At 41.1% G+C, this 27,265-nt stretch overlaps 1 long non-coding RNA gene across 1 annotated transcript in view; it reads left to right on the forward strand.

Annotated features, from left to right (window-relative positions):
• The window catches only part of LOC120518759, a 36,023-nt gene extending 19,634 nt beyond the window's left edge, over positions 1 to 16,389 (forward strand). The window contains exon 4 of the long non-coding RNA XR_005631291.1: positions 16,278 to 16,389. This is a non-coding gene — a long non-coding RNA (uncharacterized LOC120518759). The remainder of the gene's footprint in view (positions 1 to 16,277) is intronic.
• The last annotated feature ends 10,876 nt before the right edge of the window (positions 16,390 to 27,265 follow it).

A 27,265-nucleotide genomic window follows, 5' to 3' on the forward strand; every position in this document is an offset into this window, starting at 1 on the left:
CAACGCATAACACTTTAGCTCGACGACGCGCAAGGGTAAGCATCTAAAAAAAGCACGTCACTAGCTAACTTTTATCACTGTTGCAAAGCATAAAATGAACTTAACTGCCAGTGTAACATTAAAATGCTGATTCTGTATATTACAGATCTTCCACATTTTGCAAAAAAGTCGCCGCAACAGACCATCTGTTTGGACATTTAACCGTGCTTCAGAGTGGTGGGATGTGATTGTTCCCGGTTTTACAAACACTCAGTGGCTGGAGAACTTTCGAATGTCTGAAGAAACATTCATCCACTTATGCAACAAACTGCGTCCAGCGATGGAGAGACGGGATACAAACTTCCGCGTGTATAAAGAAAAGAATAGCCAGTGACGCAGTAATGACGATTTTCTCCGGCTAATCAGTGACCAGCAGTTTACACGTCACGTTTTGGTAACGGTTCAGCGCGCTTGGAACCTCGGCTGAGGTGGTACTAAAAAAAGGACCAGGTACCAGGTACTGTTCCCAGTGGAAAACCCCCCAAAAGTGAGCTGAACTGAACCGTGTCGTGCCGTACTATGCAGTGGAAAAGCGCCATATGACTACCTTTGTAAATTTTTTAATATTTAAACAATACTAAAAGTCTGGAATACGAATGTGTAGATAAATCAATAAAACAGTACTAATGTCACGTGAGATCGTTTGAAAGTAGGTAACATTGAGAAAAAAAATGACAACAAATTAGTAGTAGGGCATACACCCTTTCAAGCCATTTGGTTTAGTAATTAGCGGCCTGACATCAATGAGTGTGTGTATTTGTACGACTGTGTCGCAGTCCAGTGCCGCTAAGATTCACTTATTTATTGTTTGGTGTAGATTCCAGGGGCGCACTCACAAGCAAAGACAAAAAAGTGACCGGTAATAAAACAGCAATTAAAGAATGTTTTAAACAATAATAAACAAAAACAACGATCCCACCCCAGTTCCCTCTTATGGCAATGTACAATAAACCCGAATTCGACAATAACAAGCCACTAACAAAAATCACACACTATGAAGTCCATGAAAACAGCAACTGATGAAATGAAATTATGGTAGATAGTCCAGTGATCAGCAGGCTGCATATGAATGTAAAGGTCAGTCCTACCGGTATTTCCTGATGAGATGATGGCCTATGAATGGGATCAGGAGTGCTCCTTTCTTTGCAAGGCGACAACAAATCCTCAGACAGTCCTCATACAGCAGGAAGACACCAGACAGTCCATGCACATTTAAAACAGGAGACGATCCAGGACAAAACAAGAATCCACTGGTATCAAAATGGAAGGCATACAGACAGGCAACTCCAGACACGAAACACAAAAGACTTCTCTCTTCCTGGTAACACTAGTCTGCTTTTAAATGTCACATCAGCCTCCTTGTACCCAACAGCCCCTGCACCCTCAGCAGGTGACCAGTCAGAGTCACTGCAGGGACTGCTGGGAGATGAAGTTTCAAGCACCACTACAACTGGGCTGGCATGTCACCCAAGCTTGTGCCCAATGATGCCAGAGTAGGTTGTGCCTCCCCATGATCCTGTAATAAAGAACGTAAACTTAATTTGCAGTCAGTAAGTAAACATTTATATAATTTCTAGCCATGGGTGTGCTTGAACCCAGTGTGTTTATTTTGGTATGTTGTGGTATTGTGATCATGATCAAGTGAGAAAGATAATGGAAAACCATAAGCTGTAAAAGGACCAGGGTGTATGGTAGACATCAGGGTCAGTAAAACGTGATCTGTAAAAAGAGAGAAAAAGCAGAGAAAGAGCAAGAGAAGGAAACATCACTGACAATGAAAGGCCCCAGCAGCTATTGTTATGGTCAAGTTATTGTTCCTTCCTGCCTTCTGTTTAAATTGACTCTTTTTGTCTACTATGTTCTCTTTTCAATAATGTCCATTGTTTTCTGCTATTTTTATATTGCTGTGTTCATTTATTATGTCTATTTATTATCTGTTAATTTTATTCTGCTTTATTATCATGTAGTGTCTGAGTGTGGTTTGAGGCTCTCTTATGGTTTTGTGGGTGGATCCACAAGAGGTGGGGCCACTTGTCCATCACTTTTAAGGGACCGCCCCCAGCCCTTTAATGGCAGACTGGATAGCGAAGTCTAGGTGGTTCATTCAGTATTATGATTTTCACTGATTTTTTTATTCTGGTTCTCGCCTTTTTGGCTACTGTTTCTTGAATTACTCTATTGGATTTTGATTTGGGTCTCCTTTGCCTTTTAAGTATGTCCTTCTTTACTGTATTTTGTTTGTTTCTTTGAACATTTTGTTGAAAGTTTTTTTTCCAGTTACATACATTTTTTGTGGTCTTTCTCTTTACTAGTCAGAGGCTGATGGTCATCCCCCACCTAGTGCAGCATTTTGAGGGTATTTTTAGACTTTACAAAATATATTATAAACTTTGAAAGTAAAGCGCATTTTGGTTCAGTATAGGCCGAAGCCAAACACTCAAGTGGAAGTCAGGCTTCTTCTGGTGTACCTCCTCTGGGTGAGTTGGTTGGTTTCAGGACTGTTTTTGAAGGCCTCAGACCACTTTGGCCACTTCATGAGATTAATCGCAACAGCTCTCGGTTGACATTCTTGGTCAAGTCACCTTCTTCAGCCTAATGTCCAGGCTTGGCAAATGTATTAAATTGTGGAATCAGTGGAAGTTAAAGACACCTAGAAAAACAAAGAGGAGGCCATAAACCAAAAAGACACCTTACTAACTACAGTGCATCCGGAAAGTATTTACAGCGCATCACTTTTTCCACATTTTGTTATGTTACAGCCTTATTCCAAAATGGATTAAATTCATTTTTTTTCTCAGAATTCTACACACAACACCCCATAATGACAACGTGAAAAAAGTTTACTTGAGGTTTTGCAAATTTATTAAAAATAAAAAAACTGAGAAATCCCATGTACATAAGTATTCACAGCCTTTGCTCAATACTTTGTCGAGGCACCTTTGGCAGCAATTACAGCCTCAAGTCTTTTTGAATATGATGCCACAAGCTTGGCACACCTGTCCTTGGCCTGTTTCGCCTGTTCCTCTTTGCAGCACCTCTCAAGCTCCATCAAGTTGGATGGGAAGCGTCGGTGCACAGCCATTTTAAGATCTCTCCAGAGATGTTCAATGGGATTCAAGTCTGGGCCACTCTACCATACAGGCCTGATTGGTGGATTGCTACAGAGATGGTGGTCCTTCTGGAAGGTTCTCCTCTGTCCACAGAGGACCTCTGGAGCTCTGACAGAGTGACCATTGGGTTCTTGGTCACCTCCCTGACTAAGGCCCTTCTCCGCCGATCACTCAGTTTAGATGGCCGGCCAGCTCTAGGAAGAGTCCTGGTGGTTTTGAACTTCTTCCACTTACAGATGATGGAAGCCACTGTGCTCATTGGGACATTCAAAGCAGCAGATATTTTTCTGTAACCTTCCTCAGATTTGTGCCTCAAGACAATCCTGTCTCGGAGGTCTACAGACAATTCCTTTGACTTCATGCTTGGTTTGTGCTCTGATATGAACTGTCAACTGTGGGACCTTATATAGACAGGAGTGTGCCTTTCCAAATCATGTCCAATCAACTGAATTTACCAAAGGTGGACTCCAATTAAGCTGCAGAAACATCTCAAGGATGATCAGGGGAAACAGGATGCACCTGAGCTCAATTTTGAGCTTCATGGCAAAGGCTGTGAATACTTATGTACATGTGCTTTCTCAATTTTTTTTATTTTTAATAAATTTGCAAAAATCACAAGTAAACTTTTTTCACATTGTCATTATTGGGTTGTTGTGTGTAGAATTTCCATCCATCCATTGTCTAACCCGCTGAATCCGAATACAGGGTCACGGGGGTCTGCTGGAGCCAATCCCAGCCAACACAGGGCACAAGGCAGGAACCAATCCTGGGCAGGGTGCCAACCCACCGCAGGACGCACACAAACCAAGCACACTCTAGGGCCAATTTAGAATCGCCAAACCACCTAACCTGCGTGTCTTTGGACTGTGGGAGGAAACCAGAGCGCCCGGAGGAAACCCACGCAGACACGGGGAGAACATACAAACTCCGCGCAGGGAGGACCCGGGAAGCGAACCCGGGTCTCCTAACTGCGAGGCAGCAGCGCTACCACTGCGCCACCGTGCTGCCTGTGTAGAATTTTGAGGAAAAAAATGAATTTAATCCATTTTGGAATAAGGCTGTAACATAACAAAATGTGGAAAAAGTGATGCACTGTGAATACTTTCTGGATGCACTGTAACTAACCAATATGTATATATACATACACAAAGAAGGGATGAGCAGTGGCATAATGTGAAGTATACTCGTAACTCAAAAGACAAATCATCATTCGACCTATCAACCTCTGCTGGGCAGAGTGATCTATTCACTTGTCAACTGAAGTAACACCAAGCACTCCTGCCTTCACCTTTCACTTTCTCTGTCTTTTCCATGATGTCTTCTTTATTCTTCTTGCTAGTTAAAGCTTTGGTCATTGTCCCAGTCTTCCTTAACTACAGACTCATTAAACTTGTGGCCACGATGTGGCTTTAAACACACATCTCATGTTTACTATCATCCTAGTCTTCAAATCCCTTCAGAGTTTGTGGTTCCTAGTGTTCTTGTACCCCTGAGCTTAGGTTCTCTTGAAGGATTGAACCTTTTAGGCAGCAGCCATGCTATCTGCCCTCTTAAATAGAAAGCTATCTGGTACCGTGTACCCTTTAGCCTTGAGATGGCATTGTCACATTCAGTGTTTCCTCTCTGAACAGTGATGTGCCATTGCCACCTGTGCTCTAATGTCCTTGTCCCTTTTTCAGTTGTGCTGGTGCACCTGCCTTCTACCCTTCCTAGTCATCCAGCCCAGATTCACGATGTACAGGCTCCTTGTTGCCCCTGCTCTCCCACACTGGCATAAGCAGAAACTCGCCCTCTGCTAGGGTTTCTCGCTCCCTTTTCTGCCTTGGAGTTATGCCCTGTGCTGCCTTGCTGGTGCCCAGGCTCCTCTAAGCAGGACCCCCTCTTCACACAATAAAGATGATTGACTGATCTTCTCTTCATTAACTTCTGAGCTCTCCAGCTTGCCTAGGGGTGATGTGGTCCATTAAATATCTTTTCTTTGTATCTCTTCTCCATTTCTTCTCTTCTTGTTATTTTTATCACATATTCGACAGACACTTTTATCCAAGATTGAGATCCATTACAATTTTTCACATATTGTTTTTACTTTTTGAGCATGCAATTTTGGAGTAAAAGTATAGTTTGAAACAAGACATGCAGATATCTCTTATATCCCACCAGTATTTAAAAACTTGAACTGGGTTAATGTGTTTGCAAGGCACTATATATATATGGAGCACAGAAAGGTTAAATAAGTTTATCTTGGACACACAGTGAATTGAAGGTGAGAAGTCTGTCAGAAACACTGGGGAGTAACACGAGACATCCCTGCAACAATAGTGGAACTTTTTGTTTCTCCAGTGAGATTGTCCACCTTGTTCATTCTCATCAATATGGTAAAGCTATACCCCACAAAGAACTTCAGAATTACAGCACCATGGCACTACCCTGCTTATTGTATTCAAGACGGGTGAGTTGAACCTAAGGCACATTAGGTGGCAGGCCATTACAGTAGACAGAAGACTTAATACAAAGTGATGAGCTACATGGAAGCCTTTAAAAACATAATGAAGTAGGCCTGCCATCCAAAAGTAACTTTCTTAATTTGGCCTTTTTATACACACACACACACAGAGACACGCACGTCTCTCTCTCTCTCTCTCTCTCTCTTTCCATCTTGTGCTCCTTATTATGGCAGGAAACAAATTTACATTTAAATTTCACACCTACACAAATGTAAATATTGTGCCTTTGTAGCTAGTTATCAGTGTACAGCACCTTTTCATGAGTCACGCTGCAAAGGCTTGATAGAATCACCTCCTGAATTACTGGGATGAAATTCATTCCTCGATTGACCTTAAACAAAAAAACAATTTGAAAACAAACAGGCCGTCCATGTGCAGGAGCCCGATGAGTCTGGATAAACACTTTGTGGGGAGGTGGACCGTCTCCTCTCTCTTGTTGAATTACAGAATAAAGACACACACAAATAAATTAGTTAGAGATGTAAATAACAAGAAATGTCAAGTGTCTTTGAAACATTTCATGCTCTAAGTGACATGGATTAGTTAACATTTCAAAATTGTATTCTTGCCCATTTTAATTCAACTGGGTCTGATTACCATTTTAATAAAGTTCTGTCATTTTATTCCCCTCAAGACAAGCAACATAGTTATATCTAAACTAATTTCAAATTCTACTTGCAGTATTTTCTTTCTTTTAAACCATTTCTTTCATTCGTTTAGACCATTTTTTTATTCATTCCAAACTGAGGGTTAGAGGAGCTCAACCTGTCAGATAGATGCTTCCCTTTGTGGGTGTAGACAGCTTCTCTCACAAGCTCCACATGAAGACCTTCAGGGCCACTCACATTGTGATGAAAGACCCAGTACAGACTGTATCTGGAAGGACATTTGCCTTCATGCAGGGCAGCAGTCCCACCGTAAGATGCCCTAGTGAAATGTGCAAACACAGTAGTGACTTAGTCATTGTCGGTGAACAACCAGCCTTATGTCCTACCAAGATGGATGAAGATCCCAAGATAACTCCTTTTGTGGCATACGTTGGGCTATGGGGGGTTGGAAACAGGAAGTGGGGAAGGAGCCTCCTGAACCAGAATCCTTGAGCTTATAGTGCCTTTGCTGTGTGTCTGGCGGGACATTTGCTTGTATTTTGACCTCCTATGTTTTTAAACTTCATCTTTTGTTTCTTTACCTATGCTTCTGTGTCCTGTTAGGGTTTGAACTTTTAATCTTTTAGAATGATTTTTCATTGTTTTTCTGCTTTTTATTCTGAGTTGATTGTTTTATTCAGTTTTGATCCTCATCTCCTTACCCTAAACTTTAAGACTCTCAGGTGCTGCATTCATTTAGCCTGCAGTCACCTGTCATGATTTTGGACTCCTTTTTAGTTTTCTATGCTTCTGTTTTGCATACTTTTTATATTAAGGTCAGTCCCAAGGTTTTCTCAGTTACCTGTGATTACAGCATGCAATACAATTTATTTTTTTGTATATTGTTCTTCACTGTATGCAGTGAAAAATTCTCAGTTAAAATACTAATATAAACTATACTAGATTAGATTAGATAAACTTTATTAATCCCAATGGAAAATTCAGATGCAGAATACAGACTCACAGGATAAATAATACAGCCAATCAATCGATCGATCGATATGTAAACATAAATAAATAAATAAATAAATAAATAAATAAATAAATAAATTAAATTAAAAAAATGCATTTTGTTTGTATATGACAAAATGGTATTTCAAAATAAACTGAATGAGTGTTCTCGGAGGAAGCATTGTAATGTCTAATGGCAGTGGGCAGAAAAGACCCCTACAGGCGCTTCTTAACACAACATGGTGTAAAGAGCCTGTGGCTAAAAGTGCTCCAAGAGAGCTCCTCCTGAAGGGGCTGGAGGGGATTTTTCATGATGCCACTATCCTCTTTTCTACAACAGCTTCTAATGTGTCCAACATTCACCCAGTGATGGAGCAGGCTTTCCTGATAAGATTATTCAAACATTGTGCTTCTTTTGAGCTCAAGTTGCTTCCCCACAGCGTAGATGATGTATGAAGTAAGAACAACTGGTCTGAAGTCCTTGGAATCACTGGAATGACCTTTCTTTGGCACTGGGGCCACACTGGATGTTTTCCACAGCTGGGGGACCATCTGAAAATTCATGGAAAGGGAGAAGAGGTGTTGCAGGACCTCGCAGAGCTGGCTGGCATGTTTTTCAGCACCCTGGGGCTGATTGCATCTTGCCCTGAAACCTTGTTTATGCCGAGTTTTCCCAGCTCTCTCCTCACTTCATCAGCAGAGACGCAAAGTCCAAAGAGTAGAATGGAGCTGGAGACCTGGCTAGCAGTGTTGTTGTTGTTGGTTTTTTTTTAATAATTAAATACAGAACTGGTACACATATAAATGCATATTTCTTGAAAAAAACAAAGAACAAAGTAGCAACTGATTAAACATAAATGAAAACCAACAATATTTGTTCATTAATTAATTGATGAGCTATGGTGGAGATTAAAACTTTAAAATAGAAAGTCAAAAATAAAGTCAGAGTCCTGAAGGCCTCAGTCAACTGGCCACCTAGCTGCTTCTGGATCATCAATAGTGGAGTTTGTGATAGCCATCCAATCTAATAAGATAGTCTTTCCATCTGATGCTCCTTTATCTGAGGTGACTTTTCCACATGCAAGAGAGCAGCATGGCAGTGGAGCAAGAAGAGAAACAGAATACATTAGGGTTAATAAGGGTTTAAAAATATTGTATTACTTATATTTTTGTACTAATGTTTAACAAATAAACGTTTAATATGTACAGTTAATCAGCAGCTCTAGTCAGGGTATGCTACACTAAAGTTGTGAGTCTTCAGCCAGGATTTACATGCTGAGAATGAAGGGACATCTCAAGCAGCAGGCAGACCATTCCACAGCTTCAAGGGTGTTGTAACTAAAAGCTCGACCTCCCACTATTATTTTATTATTCCTTGTAATCATAAGCAGGCCAGCATGAGTTCTTAATGTGTGCTCTGGTTTGTAAGTAATGATAAGCTCAAATAAGTAACCAGGTCTTCACCATTTAAGACTTCATCCATCCATCCATCCATCCATCCATCCATCCTCTTCCGCTTATCCGAGGTCGGGCCGCCGGGGTAGCAGCTTAAGCAGAGAAGCCCAGACTTCCCTCTCCCCGGCCACTTCTTCCAGCTCTTCCGGGAGAATCCCAAGGTGTTCCCAGGCCAGCCAGGAGACATAGTCCCTCCAGCGTGTCCTGGGTCTTCCCGGGGCCTCCTCCCGGTTGGACGTGCCCGGAACACACTTCACCAGGGAGGTGTCCAGGAGGCATCCTGATCAGATGCCCGAGCCACCTCATCTGACTCCTCTCGATGCGGAGGAGCAGCGGCTCTACTCTGAGCCCCTCCCGGATGACTGAGCTCCTCACCCTATCCTTAAGGGAAAGCCCAGACACCCTGCGAAGGAAACTCATTTCAGCCGCTTGTATTTGCGATCTCGTTCTTTCGTTCATTACCCATAGCTCATGACCATAGGTGAGGGTAGGAACGTAGATCGACTGGTAAATTGAGAGCTTTGCCTTACAGCTCAGCTCTTTTTTCACCACGACAGACCGATGCAGAGCCCGCATCACTGCGGATGCTGCACTGATCCGCCTGTCAATCTCACGATCCATTCTTCCCTCACTCGTGAACAAGACCCCGAGATACTTAAACTCCTCCACTTGGGGCAGGATCTCCCCCCCAACCCTGAGAGGGCACTCCACCCTTTTCCGGCTGAGGACCATGGTCTCGGATTTGGAGGTGCTGATTCTCATCCCAGCCGCTTCACACTCAGCTGCGAACCGCTCCAGAGAGCTGAAGATCACGGCCTGATGAAGCAAACAGGACAACATCATCTGGAAAAAGCAGTTACCCAATCCTGAGTCCACGAAACCGGACCCCTTCAACACCCTGGCTGTGCCTAGAAATTCTGTCCATAAAAGTTATGAACAGAATCGGTGACAAAGAGCCGCCCTGGCGAAGTCCAACTCTCACTGGAAACGGGCTCGACTTACTGCCGGCAATGCGGACCAAGCTCTGACACCAGTTGTACAGAGACCGAACAGCTCTTATCAGGGGGTCCGGTACCCCATACTCCCGGAGCACCGCCCACAGGATTCCCCGAGGGACACGGTCGAACGCCTTTTCCAAGTCCACAAAGCACATGTAGACTGGTTGGGCAAACTCCCATGCACTCTCCAGGATCCTGCTAAGGGTGTAGAGCTGGTCCACTGCTCCGTGACCAGGACGAAAACCACACTGTTCCTCCTGAATCCGAGGTTCGACTATCCGACGGACCCTCCTCTCCAGAACCCCCGAATAGACTTTTCCAGGGAGGCTGAGGAGTGTGATCCCTCTATAGTTGGAACACACCCTCCGGTCCCCTTTTTAAAGAGGGGGATCACCACCCCGGTCTGCCAATCCAGAGGCACTGTCCCCGATGTCCATGCGATGTTGCAGAGACGTGTCAACCAAGACAGTCCTACAACATCCAGAGCCTTAAGGAACTCCGTCGTATCTCATCCACCCCCGGGGCCCTGCCACCAAGGAGTTTTTTGACCACCTCGGTGACTTCAGTCCCAGAGATGGGAGAGCCCACCTCAGAGTCCCCAGGCTCTGTTTCCTCATTGGAAGGCATGTTAGTGGGATTGAGGAGGTCTTCGAAGTACTCCCCCCACCGACCCACAACGTCCCGAGTCGAGGTCAGCAGCGCACCATCCCCACCATATACAGTGTTGACACTGCACTGCTTCCCTTTCCTGAGACGCCGTACGGTGGACCAGAATCTCCTCGAAGCCGTCCGAAAGTCGTTCTCCATGGCCTCTCCAAACTCCTCCCATGCCCGAGTTTTTGCCTCAGCAACAACCGAAGCTGCATTCCGCTTGGCCTGTCGGTACCTATCAGCTGCCTCCAGAGACCCACAGGACAAAAAGGTCCTATAGGATTCCTTCTTCAGCTTGACGGCATCCCTCACCGCCGGTGTCCACCAACGGGTTTGGGGATTGCCGCCGCGACAGGCACCGACCACCTTATGGCCACAGCTCCGGTCAGCCGCCTCAACAATAGAGGCACGGAACATGGCCCATTCGGACTCAATGTCCCCCACCTCCCTTGGGACGTGGTCGACGTTCTGCCGAAGGTGGGAGTTGAAGCTACTTCTGACAGGGGACTCTGCCAGCCGTTCCCAGCAGACCCTCACAACACGTTTGGGCCTACCAGGTCTGACCGGCATCTTCCCCCACCATTGAAGCCAACTCACCACCAGGTGGTGATCAGTTGACAGCTCGCCTCTCTTCACCCGAAAGTGTCCAAGACATATGGCCGCAAGTCCGATGACACAACCACAAAGTCGATCATCGAACTAAGGCCTAGGGTGTCCTGGTGCCAAGTGCACATATGAATACCCTTATGCTTGAACATGGTGTTCGTTATGGACAATCCGTGGTGAGCACAGAAGTCCAATAACAAAACACCGCTCGGGTTCAGATCGGGGGGGCCATTCCTCCCAATCACGCCCTTCCAGGTCTCACTGTCATTGCCAACATGGGCATTGAAGTCTTCCAGCAAAACGAGGGAATCCCCAGAAGGTATGCCCTCTAGCACCCCCTCCAGAGACTCCAAAAAGGGTCAACACCTCCAATGAAGAATAAAAACTGTGGACGACGTTTTCCCTTGCCCAGACGCGGGTCACCGGGGCCCCCCTCTGGAGCCAGGCCTAGGGGTGGGGCTCGATGGCGAGCACCTGGTGGCCGGGCCTGCACCCATGGGGCTCGGCCAGGCACAGCCGAAGAGGTAACGTGGGTCCTCCTTCCCATGGGCTCACCACCTATGGGAGGGGCCAAGGAGGTTTGGTGCAGTGTGAGTTGGGTGGTGGCCGGAGGCGGGGAACTTGGCGGTCTGATCCTCGGCTACAGAAACTGGCTCTTGGGACGTGGTATGTCACCTCTCTGAAGGGGAAGGAGCCTGAACTAGTGCGCGAGGCTGAGAGGTTCCGGCTAGATATAGTCGGACTCACCTCGACGCACAGCTTGGACTCTGGAACCAATCTCCTTGAGAGGGGCTGGACTCTCTACCACTCATTTAAGACTTTATAAGGTTAAAAGGATGATTTTGAAATCAGCCCTAAGGTTAACTGGAAGCCGCTGTAAGAACTTGAGAACTGAAGTTATGTATTTGTATTTTCTGGTTCATGATTGGACCATAAAAAGAAGTATGTGTGCTTTGCAATGAATTCTGGTTTAACTGAAACTGTACTATAGTTATGTCAACTATAATTTTAGGGTTTTATTCTGTTCTTTCATGAAAGAAAAGATGGAATAGGTGCCATGGAGGAAGGACAAGCATCCTGGCTGGTCAATGGAGGATGGATTCTTGCCCAGCCATGATGCCATAATAGATGGACTGGGTGAATGGGCATACCAGAAGCATTTTATTTCACCACATAACAGGTAGCAGTGTTCCTCAGGGCTGAACCTGATTAGGACACCCACAGGGTGGCATGGAAATTGGAGTCCAGAAACAAAGCCCTGTCTGGGTCCTTGAACAAGGCTCTTAACCTTCAAAATTGGGAAACTGTACAATGGCTGACCCTGTTCTTTGACCTCCAAAGGCCATGCAAAAAGACAATTTCCCCTCAGAGATTAGTAAAATGTATCAAATCAAATGTACAGTATATGGTGCTTGCAATTTCTCAGTGTCTGTGTGTTTTTCACTACAATCTCCAGTGACTTTCAATTATCCTGATATGTACGAGTTTGTGTGTGTGTGTGACCTGACATGCTCAATGTGTGTGCTATGGGAGTTGGCTCCTGTCCCTGCAACCCTGAACTGGCTTAAACTGGTCTGATAATGGATTGTTGGGCCATGGAGACAATGACATTAATGAGCAAAGCTTTGACAAATGGAGCTTGATATCAAGGAAGAGGACTCTCAGTTGACACACTCAGGCTTCCGTTGTGGATGAACGGGAGTGTAGATGCCATGCTGCTTCTCTGTTTCAATTATTTCTTGGTATTCGCATCTCTGGCTGCTGATGGGCACTCCCACCATGATCATGTCTACAGCTGGTTGCTGTCAACTGGGTATTTAATTAAAAACTCTGTCAGCCTCTAATTACTTTTGCCTTAATGTTGACATTTCATATTTTCTTGCTACTTGTGCTTTTTGAACTCCATTTATATTTTTTATCTTTTAAATTTTTATATTTTTTCTTTGATTTTTGTGTAGCCGTTTACAGTGACATTACTCTCAGTACTGACAGGTGGGGAAGGCCTCTGCTAGACTAACTCTGCCCCAGTGCCAGTTCCATTCTAATGAGGTTTTTCTTAGGCTTAAAAATGTGTGGAAAAATGAGTTGGGCAAAGTTGGATTATAGTTCTGTTTTCAAAGACTATTAAATATAGCATAATCCTTTACTGGAATTTCTTTTTACTTTATGTTCATTACCATATTCTGAATATGTTAATAGAAATCAGGTTATCTGGGCTCCAGACACTATAATGGTCTAGGTTAATGATGTGAGGCTTCTGAGCAATTTTAAAGAATTAACTGGCAAAATTCACTGAAAATCAAGTAAGGGTTTAAATTATCAATAAATCAAGAATGGATTTTAAAGCACCCACTTTGAATTTTAAAAACAAAATTGCTTGCAAGAAATTTCTGCTCTAATATGGCAGGAACACATCTTCCAATGCAATAGTCCCTTGCGGAATCACCTGCTTGATCATTGTTGTGTTTTGCCCCTTAATGTTGTCTATCTTGCCTGTAAAGAACTTGCCATGAAATAAAATAAGTCAATGACAACTATAAAATTAAAAAACAAGAAACAGGAAAAATGGCTGAGGTTTCAGACTGAAAGATGTATGCAAGAAACATGACTTCTTGCACTTGTGTTCAGCCGAAGATGACCCCTTTCCTTGCTTAAGTGACGTTGCTGAGCAGGTAGTGTAATTCAGTTTTTGTGCTTTCTCTTTATAGTTTTCTATCTAGTAAAAACTTTCCAAGATGGCAAGATCACATGATGAGTTGTTTTCCTCTAGTATTTAACCATTTCAGTGCCTTTCCTATCCACATAAGTAGTTCCTATCGAATGACAAGGTGTTAACCAGACACTCCTAAATGATTAGAACTGTTTGTAGTAATGTTCCTATTCAGAGGAGGTACATTGTGTGAAATGATACAATATGTGCTGAGCAACTGTTGTTCTCCATCTTTATAAACCTAGAGTTGGCATTGCTCACTGTAAACTCAGACTATTCATATGTCAGTGGGCTCAAGACCAGTGCCACCATTCATGTGAATTAGGCATTCACCTAGGGTGCAGATCATAATGGGAGGGAAAAAAAATGCAGCATGCACAGGTTAGCTACCGAACAGTCAATTGCTACACTAATAAGTTTGGCCTAGGGTGCAAAATAACCTAGCACTGGCACAGAGTACACCTCAGATCTGTTGAAGGATGCCCATTTCAACCATTTCTGGAATGAGGTCAGCTGTTATTTAAAAAGGAAATGCCCAAAAGTAGTCAACCAAGGGAAAGGGATTTTCTTCTTATGGCGAACACTATTTTGGGATAGTTTACTTTCATTCTATCTTATCTGTTTTTACTGATCTTTTTTACTTTTAATAATTAAAAAAAATTGAATACATCATCACCATTTCATCCGTCTCTTAATGTGGTTGCTGCCATTTTATTGGTATTTCCATATGGCCATAGCCATGTTGCTGTAGGCAATGATACCCATTACTGGCTGTGTGTAGTGTTAAAGTGCCAATGCTATTTAAGATGGTGGCACACATCACTCAAAGTCCCGGCTTTTTAATTAACAATCGAACAAATCAAACAGGGAATGTAATGTTTAGTTACAGTACGGATTGCTAGTTATTAATAAGGATATCTTGCTAATATTCCTTTGACTGTCAGTTTCACATTCTGTCATGGTTTTCTTGATTAGTTCTTTGTGTGCTCTTTTGGCTACTGACCCCAACATATGTTTAGTCTGCTAATTTCATTTGCATTTTTCTTTTAAACTCTTTTCACTTCCCTAAATGCTGACCATTCCTTGTTATTATATAGATACAGAGTAAAGGGAACGTCTTACTTGTATGTGCCAATCAGCATATAACACTCTTGAACTCCATGATTAATAAGTATAACTACCTTACCTCAAAACATGTCTTTTTTACTCTAAATAACTACCTTACCCTCACAATACTTCTGGGTCGATAATCTCAGAGCTACGGCGGAAACAGACAGACACTTGATCTCTGGATTCTCTTATAAGCCTTTCTCATGATCCCATGTGCTTAGTCCAGATGGACTTGTGCGAGTAAGCATGATCTTGACTCACTAAGACTCATTGTTATTCAGGCTTAAATCAATAAACATATCAGTGTTGCCAATTGGTAATATGTTATACAGAGCCAAAGTTTCCACAAAGGCCTACAAACCAAGCCAGGACCTTCACTGACCTTCCTTGATGTAGGCCTCACCCCGGGCCGCCTGCCCTCAAACTCAACAGGTGGGCTTTGGCCTGCACAAGTCCCAAATGGAGTTTGACTTTCAAAGTTTAATAATCAAATTTAAATGTTCCAGAAACAAATTATCCAAAAATGTCCTTCAAGGGAGAGAAAATCGTAAAACCTTTGACATGGAAGGGCAAGGCCAATGCAGAATCTGTATAACTGAAAACTGTATTTATATAAACAAAATGAGCAGAAAAGAGCAGAGACAGGAAAAAATAAAAAATAACATTTCCAGTTCATATTACTAGGATCAGAAACTTAAAGGCAAGTGAGAATCCACAATAAACCAGAAATGATCAATATAATACTTACAATGATCTTTTGTCAACCAGCCTCAATGAACCTCGGAGAGACTCTCCAAAAAAAATATAATGAATTTATGCCGAGGGCAGTGAAGTAATGAAAACAAGGAATTTAATCAAACTTACATGCACAATACATTAATACACACAACTGGTCAAAGGTTTTAGAACACCTCAGTTTTTTCAGCTTTTATGGAAATGTACACAGTTTAATGTCATAATGTTTCATGAAATCAAAGCATAAAACAAATAATGGCAAATAAAAAAAATAAGTCATGGAATCATTAAGTGAACAAAATTTTATTCCATTTTTTGAATAATCAAAGTAGCCACCTTTTGTTGATATAACAGCCAAACTGTGGTCACTCTGTGCAAGTCACCAACTTTGCCTTCAGCAGAATTGGCTTTCTTACTGCCACTTGTCCTGTCAAACCTGCAGCACAAAGTCTCCTCTTCACAGTAAAATCTGAGACTTGAACTTTCTGTTCTTGAAGCTGTTGTGCTGTGAAGTGCCTATTGCATAAGCTGGTGAGCCTCAGAAACTTGGGTTGTGACTTTGGGACTGCCAGACCTCTTCCTATCAGAGTTTCTTCCAGTTTTCAATTGCCTTTGGATTGTGTTGGACACCACCAGAATCACTGACACATGGATTTTTTTTGTAATTGCACTCAATGAATGGCCTACACTTCGGTTGTAACCTATTAGTTGTTCTCTGAGCAAAGTCCATTTGTAATATTCTGAAATTTCCTTTTTCTCAGGTTTTGCTATCCTAAACTCAACTCGGATCAGCGAGCAGAAGCAGAGAGCGGCGGCGTCTCCCACAGGCACGTAGCCCTTCGAAAGCACCCGAGCAAGTTCACCTGAGGTAAAGCCGGCAGCTGACCAGTAGAAATAACCGGCAGTGAGAAATTAAAGTCGATCGCTCAGCGGGTGGTGGAAACTTAAAGCGACGGTGATTCAGCTGAACACGGAAAGCGCCGAAGCACCTATGAAAACGGCAAAGATGACTTCAACATTTAATGTAAGTTCTATCTGCTCTCTGCCCATCGAGGGCACGTTTATATGTTGTGTGTCCTGCAGTATGTACAGTTCAGGTTTTCCGGCCGACAGCGCAGATAGCTTCACCTGCCAAAAATGTTTAGTTAATTTAGAGTTGGTCGGGAAAATACGCGAATTGGAGGACCGCGTTAGGAATCTGATAGCGATTAGGCAAACCGTAAATTGGATCGACTCGGTTTGTTTAGACAATTCGGCTACATCTGATTCGGCTTCAGTCTCTCCAGGTTCCACTGTAGTCAGTGCGAGGCCGAAATCAGCAGCACCAATTCAGCCACAGGGCGAGTGGGTAACAGTAAGACGGGGTCTAAGAATCCAAAATTTAGTCCCCCAGCACCCAGGTCACCAATTCGGACCCAGAACAGGTTCTCAGCTCTCCGCAGCGCGCCTGTGGAAACTGAGAATAATAAAGTGCTCATAATTGGCGATTCCATAGTGCGGAATGTTAGAATTCCAAACTATGTTAAACCAGCAGTTAATATTAAGTGCCTCGCAGGGGCCAAGATTTCTGGCATAAAGGCCGCATTGGACCGTGTTGCCGACGATGAAGTATCTACCTTATTGCTGCATGTCGGCACTAATGATATTTATTTACAGCAATCTAAAACAAAATGTCGGAATTTAATTGTATCTGGTCCCTTACCAAGATTATATAGAGGGGATGTAATTTATAGCAGATTGCATTCCTTTCACTGCTGGCTAGAAACCTGGTGTGCAAATAAAAGCATAGCATTTGTGAACAATTGGGATGATTTTTGGGAAAGGCCTGGATTTTTCAGAAGAGATGGTCTTCATCCGAACTGGAGGGATCTTATGTATTATCCCAAAATATGGCAGCAAAACTGCCTGGTTGACTGATTAGAGCACCATCCAGGCCGCAGTCATGTGATCTTAAATCACAGGCTGTTCTTTATCCCACCTGTTATTTTCCTGAAGCTGTTACTCATAATCCCTGTTGTGGGGCATCCAGTAAATTTAGTCTTGATACAAACCATAAATTAATTGATAACCAAAAAATAAGCTGTATAATTAGACCAAGGGATAAAACCAGACACTCCACCAGGGGCATCTGTAATAGAAATTTAATTCAAATTAAAACAAAAAATATATCAGCAGTTCAGAAAGAACCATGCAGTTTTAAATGCTGTTTATTGAACATTCGCTCTCTTGGCACTAAAGCTGTTTTGGTAAATGATATATATTAAGTACAAAATCTGATCTGTGTCTTCTTACTGAAACCTGGCTTAGTAAATGTGACACTGTTCCCCTAGCTGAGGCGTCACCAGATGGATACTCGTTCCTTCATAAGTCTAGAGATTCTGGTCGAGGAGGAGGCCTTGGAATAATTCATTGTAACAAAATGCAAATCACTCCTAAAAATTTAGGCAACTTTACATCCTTTGAGGCATTCATTTTAAATATTAAAACAGATTCCAACACAATTATAGTGCTAGTCTACAGACCACCAGGGCCATATTCATTGTTCATGACTGAATTTAGCAACCTTCTGTCTGATTTGGCTATAAATTATGATCACGTAGTTCTGATGGGGATTTTAATGTACACATTGATGTGGAAACTGACACTTTTAGCAAATGTTTTACTTATTTGTTAAATTCAGTAGGATTTTGTCAGATTGTCAAAGGTCCAACTCATAATCATAACCATACATTAGATTTAATTATAACTTACAAAGTTGAAATTCAAAATTTAAATATTACTCCATTAAATGTAGTTATTTCCGATCACTTCTTAATTACATTTGATTTAGTTCTGCCCATGCCAGCACTCGCAGATTAAAACAAAGACAGTGCGACATCTAGATTGTAATTCTGCTTCAAAATTTATAGATACCTTGAGTAAGTCGAGTGTAATTGTGGAAAACCATTTAGATCAGTTAACATCAAATGTAAACGTGGAAAACAATTTAGATCAGCTAATATCACATTATAATGTGACCTTGAGAGATGCTCTGGACACAGTGGCTCCCTAAAACAAAAGTGATCAAAGCACATAGAAACTCTCCCTGGTTTAATGAAAATACTCGAGCTCTTAAATTAGAGTGTCAAAACTGGAGCAGATGGAGAACAACAAAGCTACATGTCTTTCAAATTGCATGGACAGAGAGTGTAATAAATATAAAAAGCCCTCTTTAAAGCTCGCTCAGAATACTATTCTACATTAATAGATAGCAATAATAAAAATCCTAGGGTACTTTTTAGAGCAGTGGCTAAATTAACAAATGGGAATTCAGATCAACAGTGCAAAATACCAACAGATATTAGCAGTACAGACTTTATGAACTTCTTCAATGAGAAAATTAAAAATATAAGATCCCAGATCTCAGCATCACAGTACAAACCAAATACTAGCTTAGCAGACCCTGTCACATTGCATTCAGCACTTTAATAATTTTAATCCTGTAACTCACCAGGAAGTCTTAACTTTAATTACTAAAATGAAGCCCACTACTTGTTCCCTAGATCCAGTGCCAACAAAACTAGTAAAAGTGCAATGGATGTTCTTGCAGCCTATTCTAACCATTATCAATAGTTCATTACTGCATGGCACAGTACCTGATGCACTAAAAGTGTCAGTCATTAAACCTTTACTTAAAAAGTCAGACCTAGACCCACACATACTAAATAACTATAGGCCTATTTCAAATTTACCATTTCTCTCTAAAATACTAGAAAAGTAGTCGCCAGTCAGCTTCAGTCACACCTTACGCATTACAATTTATTTGAGAAATTCCAGTCTGGCTTTCGACTGGTCATAGTACAGAAACGGCACTAACACGGGTTGTAAATGACATTCTGATATCCTCTGATGAAGGAAATTCCACTGTAATTATGTTGTTGGACTTAAGTGCAGCATTTGACACCATTGACCATTCTATTTTACTGCACAGGCTAGAAAACGATGTTGGGCTTACAGGCCCGTGCTCGCTTGGTTCAGTTCTTATTTATCAAATCGATTCCAGTATGTACAGAAATGTGCAGACAGTACTCCATCATTATACACAGAAGTTCAATATGGTGTCCGCAGGGCTCAGTACTGGGACCTTTACTGTTTTCACTTTACATGCTTCCACTGGGATCTCTCATTAGGAAACATAATGTTAATTTTCACTCGTATGCAGATGACACCCAGTTATACCTTTCATTTAAATCAAATGAAGTTTCTCCGATGTTGTCTTTAATTAGTTGTGTTAGTGAATTAAAGGAATGGATGAATGAGAACTACTTGTCTTTAAATACAGATAAAACAGAGATGTTAATTGTTGGAGGGAATGACGCTGATCACAGCAATATTTTGTCGTCATTTAACTCAGTTGGAATCCCAATTAATTTTACTGAATCAGCCCGCAATCTAGGAGTTATCTTTGACTCTAGCATGTCATTTAAAGCACATATTACAAAGTCGTCCAAAACATGTTTTTCCATCTTAAAAATGTTAGGAAATTAAGGCGCTTTCTAAATAAACAGGATTGTGAGAAATTAATTCATGCATTTATCTCTAGTAGGATTGACTACTGCAATGCGGTGTTCACTGGCTGTTCAAACTGTTCTCTATACAGCCTCCAGTTAATCCAAAATGCGCTGCAAGAATTATTACAAGAACAAGAAAATATGAACACATAACCCCAGTTCTTAAATCTTTACACTGGCTCCCAGTTAAGTTTAGGGCAGATTTTAAAATCCTCCTTTTAACATATAAAGCATTAAATGGCCAAGGTCCGCTTACTTGTCTGAACTTATCATGACTTACAAACCTGAGCACATTAAGATCTCAAGATGCCGGTCTGCTTATGATTCCAAGGATTAATAAAATAGCAGTGGGAGGTCGAGCTTTTAGTTACAGGGCCCCTAAACTGTGGAATGGTCTTCCTGCTTCCATAAGAGATGCCCCTTCGGTCTCAGCCTTTAAATCCCGGCTGAAGACTCACTACTTCAGTTTAGCATATCCTGACTAGAGCTGCTGATTAACTGTACAGACTGCATCTCTGTTGTTAGTCATTAGCACTATAACATAAGTAACATGATAATTATATTTGAATACTAACCCTCACCTATTCTGTTTCTTTTCTCGGTACCCAAATGTGGCGATTGGTGCCACGGCCCACCTGCCAAGTTGTTTGCCTGCCTATGGTAAAGTCATCCCTGATGGAGGATCACAGGAATCATGGGAAAGAGGGGTCCTTTCATCTGAGCAACGTTTCAGCCGTGGCATGGCCAAATGGGGAGGCAGCTGATGGATGAGGTCTCCAGGACTCTAAAAATATCCAAACCTAATTATGTCATATCATCTACTGTTAAACCGTACTTCTAAAATTTTTTATTATTATGCTGTATTAAGGAATTGTTCTGTTCTGTGTATTGTATTGTATTGACCCCCTACTTTTGACACCCACTGCACGCCCAACCTACCTGGAAAGGGGTCTCTCTTTGAACTGCCTTTCCCGAGGTTTCTTCCATTTTTCCCTACAAGGTTTTTATTGGGAGTTTTTCCTTGTCTTCTCAGAGAGTCAAGGCTGGGGGGCTGTCAAAGGCAGGGCCTGTGTGATTTTGGGCTATACAAAAATAAACTGTATTGTATTGTATTGTAAACTTTACATGTAAACCAATGGCAGTTTACTGCTTATGTATTCACTATTTTAGGTGAATTTACTTGAAGTAAAAGTGGAAAAACTAAAGTGTTCTAAAATTTTGACCATTATATCAATAAAGCTGCATGCTGTTTGGATGTCTGATTATTTGTTTGTTTGCTTATCATATTTAAACAGCTCAATTAGTTTTTCTGAAATTTTGCATTTGTGTTGCTGTTAGTCCAAATTAAAATACGAGGCTATATATCATATTAGGAAAAGGGGTAATACAATGGAGGGAGGAAAACCAAAAAGCAGTACCAATGCAGGGACTACAATTCCGATCAGACAGCAAACTACACTAGGGGGATGATGGGAGGACAAACTTTTCTATTAGCGAAAGTGGGCTCTCATCTGAGATGGTAGGTAATCTATTTTCTTCTCAACTAATTTGATTGTCTTGTTGGATGCATCTTTTATTTAACAGCACATCTTTTTATCTCATCATGGATTGTTTAGCCCTGTTTATTTACACCCAGGCAATGCCAGGTACTTCAGCTAGTAGTAAACAAAACATAACAATATTAAGAAAAATTACATAAAAAAAAAATATAAAAAATAATAAAAAAAAATGAAAATTAAAAAAAAAAACACAGTAAAAATGGAAATAGTACACCAGGGTACAAACAGTGCCTATAACATAACAGCAAATCGTAAGGGTAGGAAGAAAACTCAAATCCACTAGGCGGTCCCAAAGTCACTGTGTTCCCTAATAAACTAAATGTAATTGATTATATAAAAAGATGTTGCCTGCCAGTGCATGTACACACTTTCCTGCTGTTATATGTCAGTCACAATGTATGTTGTTGTCAAAGAAAGACAAAATGAGCCACAAAAAGGTTTGGCGGAGCCTCCCCAGCTGCAGATTTTAATAAATTGATTGTACAGTTGTGTACAGATTGGAGTCCAAAACATAACTGCTTGGGTGAGGTAAAGATGGCGGCTTTAAAGCAAGGCAGAGGAAGTGATGTCATCAAGGCTGAGACAGGAAGTGACATCATTGGGGCCAGGTGGAATTTCCCGTAACTGGTCTGCAGTGGAGAGAGAGAAAGGATTAGCACACTCTGCCACCCCTGGTCTGGCGTGGAATTACCCTCATCTGAACCCTTTAGCTGCCTCCCATGTGCATGTGTGTGATATTGTTAAACTTTCCATATGCCAGATTTTCATGCATATTCTATTATGTTTGTTATAATATACTATCCTTTTAAACTGTGCCTCCATTTCTCGTGTTTTGTGGGTGGTGCCCCAAAGGGCAGGTGCAACCTGACGTCACTCCTTCTGAGCCCTCTCATTGGTTATTAAAGGCCAGAGCTGAGTAAGCTCAGTTCAGGAGATCATTGTATTTGTTTGGATTTATTGTGAGTATTGCTATTTTCTTTGCCTTTTTTCTGGTTTCTCCGACATCTTGCTTCTGTATAATGACTACATGTCAGAATTAGTGCTTTGGGACTTGTTAATTGTAGGATTATATTGACAGCTCCTTCTTGCTCTTTTGAGCATTTCTGTCCTATTTTATATCTTTCAAAAATTAGGAAAGCCAGAAAAATTCAAGACAGAGAACAGAATGCTCACTGATACTCTATACGAACTAAAGGTAAACAGCTGAATCCTGCTTCTGACTGGAATATAATGGCAGGAGGAGGACATAGGCATGGGTGACGTCAAGGTGGCCCTGCCTCCTGCAGAGCCACACAAAAAAAAGGAACATAGGCATAGTACATAATATTAGCAAATTACATAAAAATATGACACATACTAACTCAAAAAGAACAAAAATAGTAATAGAATACAGAAATGTAGACTATGCATAATAGAGTTGAGGTGAGCCTTCATGGGCGGGCTGGTTACACTGTGGTCCTGCCTTTGTGGTCCTTTTAGGAGGCATCACACCATCTTCATCCTGTTTGTGATTCCATCTCACAATTGGCAAAGGTAACACTAAGGGATATTTATTATTGTTAGAAGCGGACATTTTGAAAGGTGCTAGTTATGAATTTTAGCCTGCCATTCTCATTGATGATATATAATGCTGACATGGCCTCCCACCTAATGAACATTACACAAAGAACTGAAATTAACTTGATCAATTTAATATGCTACATGTGGAAAATCAGTTCTAAAAGGTAATATTAAACTTAGGTCTGCCATGTAGCTTCCAGGGTTTGCTCCAGCTAATGTGGCCTGTTCTTACCCGTGATGCCCATTGTTCTGTGCCCTTAGCCTTTGATACTTTGTCCTCACCTTTAGTTACCAGAATAACTGAGCAGTCTCTGTTGTCCCCCTATAGAAGTGTTTCTGGGAAGCCTCCCTGAAGTACTCATATTCAAAATTTGATAGAATTACAAGATATAGCTGTTCAAAAGTCACTAAATCAGAAAAAGACGAGCCACTCTGGCAGTGGAACATGAGAAGTTGATTAAATCAGCAGCTGCATTAAACTCATTCTGAGCATAACAGAAACCAGAAGTTACTTGTTTGACCATTTTACAAATTACATTTTTATTTGCAGTATTCAACTGTTAAAGAATGATAAACATTTGAATTCTAGGGTGCAGTCCATATGATTCACAAACTGTTGCCAATTGGCCAAAAAGTGGGGCCTATCAATCAGGCTTGAGTACTTGTCTGGAAGGAAAAAATATTTTCATTAAGAATCTCAATGGAGTCAAACTGCACACAGCATGCTGAGCTTGTAGCCGTGACTGAGCAGCCTGTGAAGTGGAAAGCACTTGGTGGAGTGGAACTGAATGGAGTTTTTCTGCATTTAGATGTCTATGCAACAAATAGTGCTCGTTTCTTACAAAATCTTTTCCTTTTCCTTTTCCCAGAGGCCACTGCAATTTAATACACCAGATGAATCACTTGTACTCATCTCAGTTCTGGATCTTCATGCCTAGTAATCGAAAATGCATTAGGGAGCCACGCAGTTCGCTGATGATATATGATGTTGGCAGAACAGAATCATTGCGCTGTTGACCAATTCAATACAACTTCTGAAGGTGCCCCGGATAGCCAAGGCAATTATTATATTGCAGGAGAGCTAAAGAACAGGAGGCAGGCTTGCCGCATATTCCTGATGGCAGGATCATATTTTTGAGGCCATTGCTTAAGCTTGTATTACTGAGTTTCTGTGGACAACTGCAAAAGAATCAATCTTAACTCAATTGGGGGGCTGAATCTTTACCTTGAGCATGAAATTACTGGGAGAGGTGTCTTTTGGGATTTTCTCCGACCGGAATTAGGTCCAAATCCTACATTCTGACAAGTGCCTATTACACTGCCGCTCAAACACACCATAAATCATGTAGTATGTAGCACTTTATAGCTCAACTTTACCTCATTTTAGAGAGCTTAAAAATAAATATAAAAAGTGCTCCAGGTAAACAGAAATTAAAATTGCAAATTATATGCTGAAGGCAAAGCACAAGGCTGTGAAAGGAAAAAAAAACATTTGAAAGGTTGAAGCTTGCTTGGCCAGTAATTTAAAATAGTGTTTTAATCTGATACTAAAATCAGATGATACCCACAAACCTCATCCAGGACATCTACTAGAACTTTTAGTTCCTTAAATTGAATAAACTCTATAAAAATTAAGTAAGATTGCTTCAAGGTATTGATATCAAACATACAGAGATATATGACACTTACTAGTTTTTATTTCAAGTAATCCAAGTTGCAGAAAGGTGTGAAATCCAAGAATAATTTGGGACCCACACAGGAGTTAGATTCCTAAAGAGCAATGAAAACCATGAATCTCCAGACGTAGAAAAGTGTACAGCTGGATCATTTGATCTGACTTTTTGTACACACTAGTACAAATTATTTGGTCACAGGTGAATACAAATGGCTAAATAACCTGACCTGAAGTAGAGAAAAGAATTAACAAACATTAAAACAGAACTCTGAGAAAACAGAAAATAGAAGAATGTAAGACATTTGAGAAACGATTCACTCAATCAGACTCATTTGTTTAGCTAATAGCTAAGATGTTCCAATATCTCATCCAGATTCATTTTAAAGGTTGTCAAGGTTTCTGCTTCACCTCCATATCTCAGCAGCTTGTTCCAGATTCCAACAACTCTTTGAGTAAAGAAGTGCTTCAGTCCTAAATGCACTTCTCCTTAATTACCACTGATGTCCTCGAAGACTTGAGTCACTGATAAGTTGAAAGAACTCTGCTGGATTTACTTTATTAATACCTTTGACAATTGACAAGACCTGGCTTAGGCACCCACATAGTCTCCTCTCTTTGTGACTAAACAGATTTAATCCTCTGAGTCTGTCAGAGTAGGACATGTCCTTAAGTCCTAGGATGTCCTTTATTGATATCCTCTGAACAGCATCAAGTGCTGCTACATCTTTTTTGTAGTGTGGTAACCAGAAGTGCTCACAACTCTAGATGCAGCTTCACTAATGCATTACATAGTCTAAGGGTAACAGTCCTCGATTTATATTCAACAGTATTTATGATATAATAACACAAAATGCCTTAGAATGCCCTTGGTTAATCACCTCTGAACAGCATCACATGCTACTATATCTTTCTTGTAGCATGGTAACCAGAACTTCTCATAGTACTTCAGATACAACACCAACTTACGACGGAGTCTATTTGTAATTTTACGACAGGATTTGGGGAGTGTTTCTTTGCTAAAGTCTTTCTACCCCCACAAGTAGGCTAAGGTGTACTTTAACATATGGTTTGGGGAGGTGTTAAGATGTTCTATTTCCCTACCATTGGTCCGAGATATGGCTGTTTGGAATTGGCTTGTCTCAGAGGCCTTTAAGTACCATGATGTCCTATTGGCTGTAGGGGTTGGACAGAAAACCTATAAATTTGCTTGCTCAGCCACATTCTCTCTCTCTTACTAACCAACATATGATGAAGAAGCATCTCTTGCTAACAACTGAAGAAGACCATCACACCATGAACTGAAGACAACACAATGATGATCACAGCTTCAGCCATTTTGAATAGACATGTGGCTAAAAGCTGAGCACCAGTGATGCCTTAACTAGAGACATTTTAAGAAACTACAAGTCTGTGTGCCACCTGAGTTACACATCACCATTTAATCAGGTTGTATGGTTGCCAATATTCAAATATACTTTGCATTTTGTTATTATTTATGTATATTATCAGTAATACATTATTTTATGTGTAACTTAACTTCTGCTTTTCTTTTTACTACATCTAATTGCCTGAGGTTATAGATATAGAAGGGAGGGTGGGGATAAGTTATATACAATAATACCTTATAGACAGTGGTAACTCTATGAGATTAGGCATTCTAAGGCTACATATTAATAATATAAAAGAAGAAAGTAGAGCAAAACATATTACTCTACCAAGATAAAACAATAATCTAAGGATAACAACATTACTTGATTTATATCGTACAATATAACTTAGTATTTTATTCGCCTTTTAATAGCTTCTGTGCATTGCTTACATGATGAGAAGGAAGTAACTTCTAAAATGAACTTAGGGGTTTATGTTGATACAACATTTTTATCATACGCAATGAGATCCTTAAGCATGTGGAACACAATGACAGCCCAATTTCCCTAAAGGTGCAGGGAAAGAGCAATTAACAGGGAAAACAAATGTCCAGCACTAAAACATGAGAGAATGCTACTGAGAAGAGATTCCAAGCTGTGGCTGCCAATGGACATTGGTAAATACGGAACACAGACCATCTGAAGAACTCTTGAACTTCATCTGCATGGCATTCAGTTGACACAGCTGTTGACTTATGAAGTCTCAAGGTTGGAATCATCTATCCCATACCTGCATTAAAAAGTCGTCCCAAAAGGCAAAATTACAATTATTCTTTAGTTTAATTTTGGAATGCGTCGGTCCATTTACCCATTCCATGAAGCGGACATCTGGAAACTTTTACTAAAGTTGTAAAACACAACTTATATATCTGAAACAGATTTGCCTTAAGTTTTAATTACATCTCAAGAACGCAGAGTGAAATGAGTAATTGACGTTTACAAGTTAAATGATTCAGGCTGCCATAGTACAAAGAAAGA

The sequence above is a fragment of the Polypterus senegalus genome, chromosome 18 (assembly GCF_016835505.1).
Source record: "Polypterus senegalus isolate Bchr_013 chromosome 18, ASM1683550v1, whole genome shotgun sequence".
Lineage (NCBI taxonomy): Eukaryota > Metazoa > Chordata > Cladistia > Polypteriformes > Polypteridae > Polypterus > Polypterus senegalus.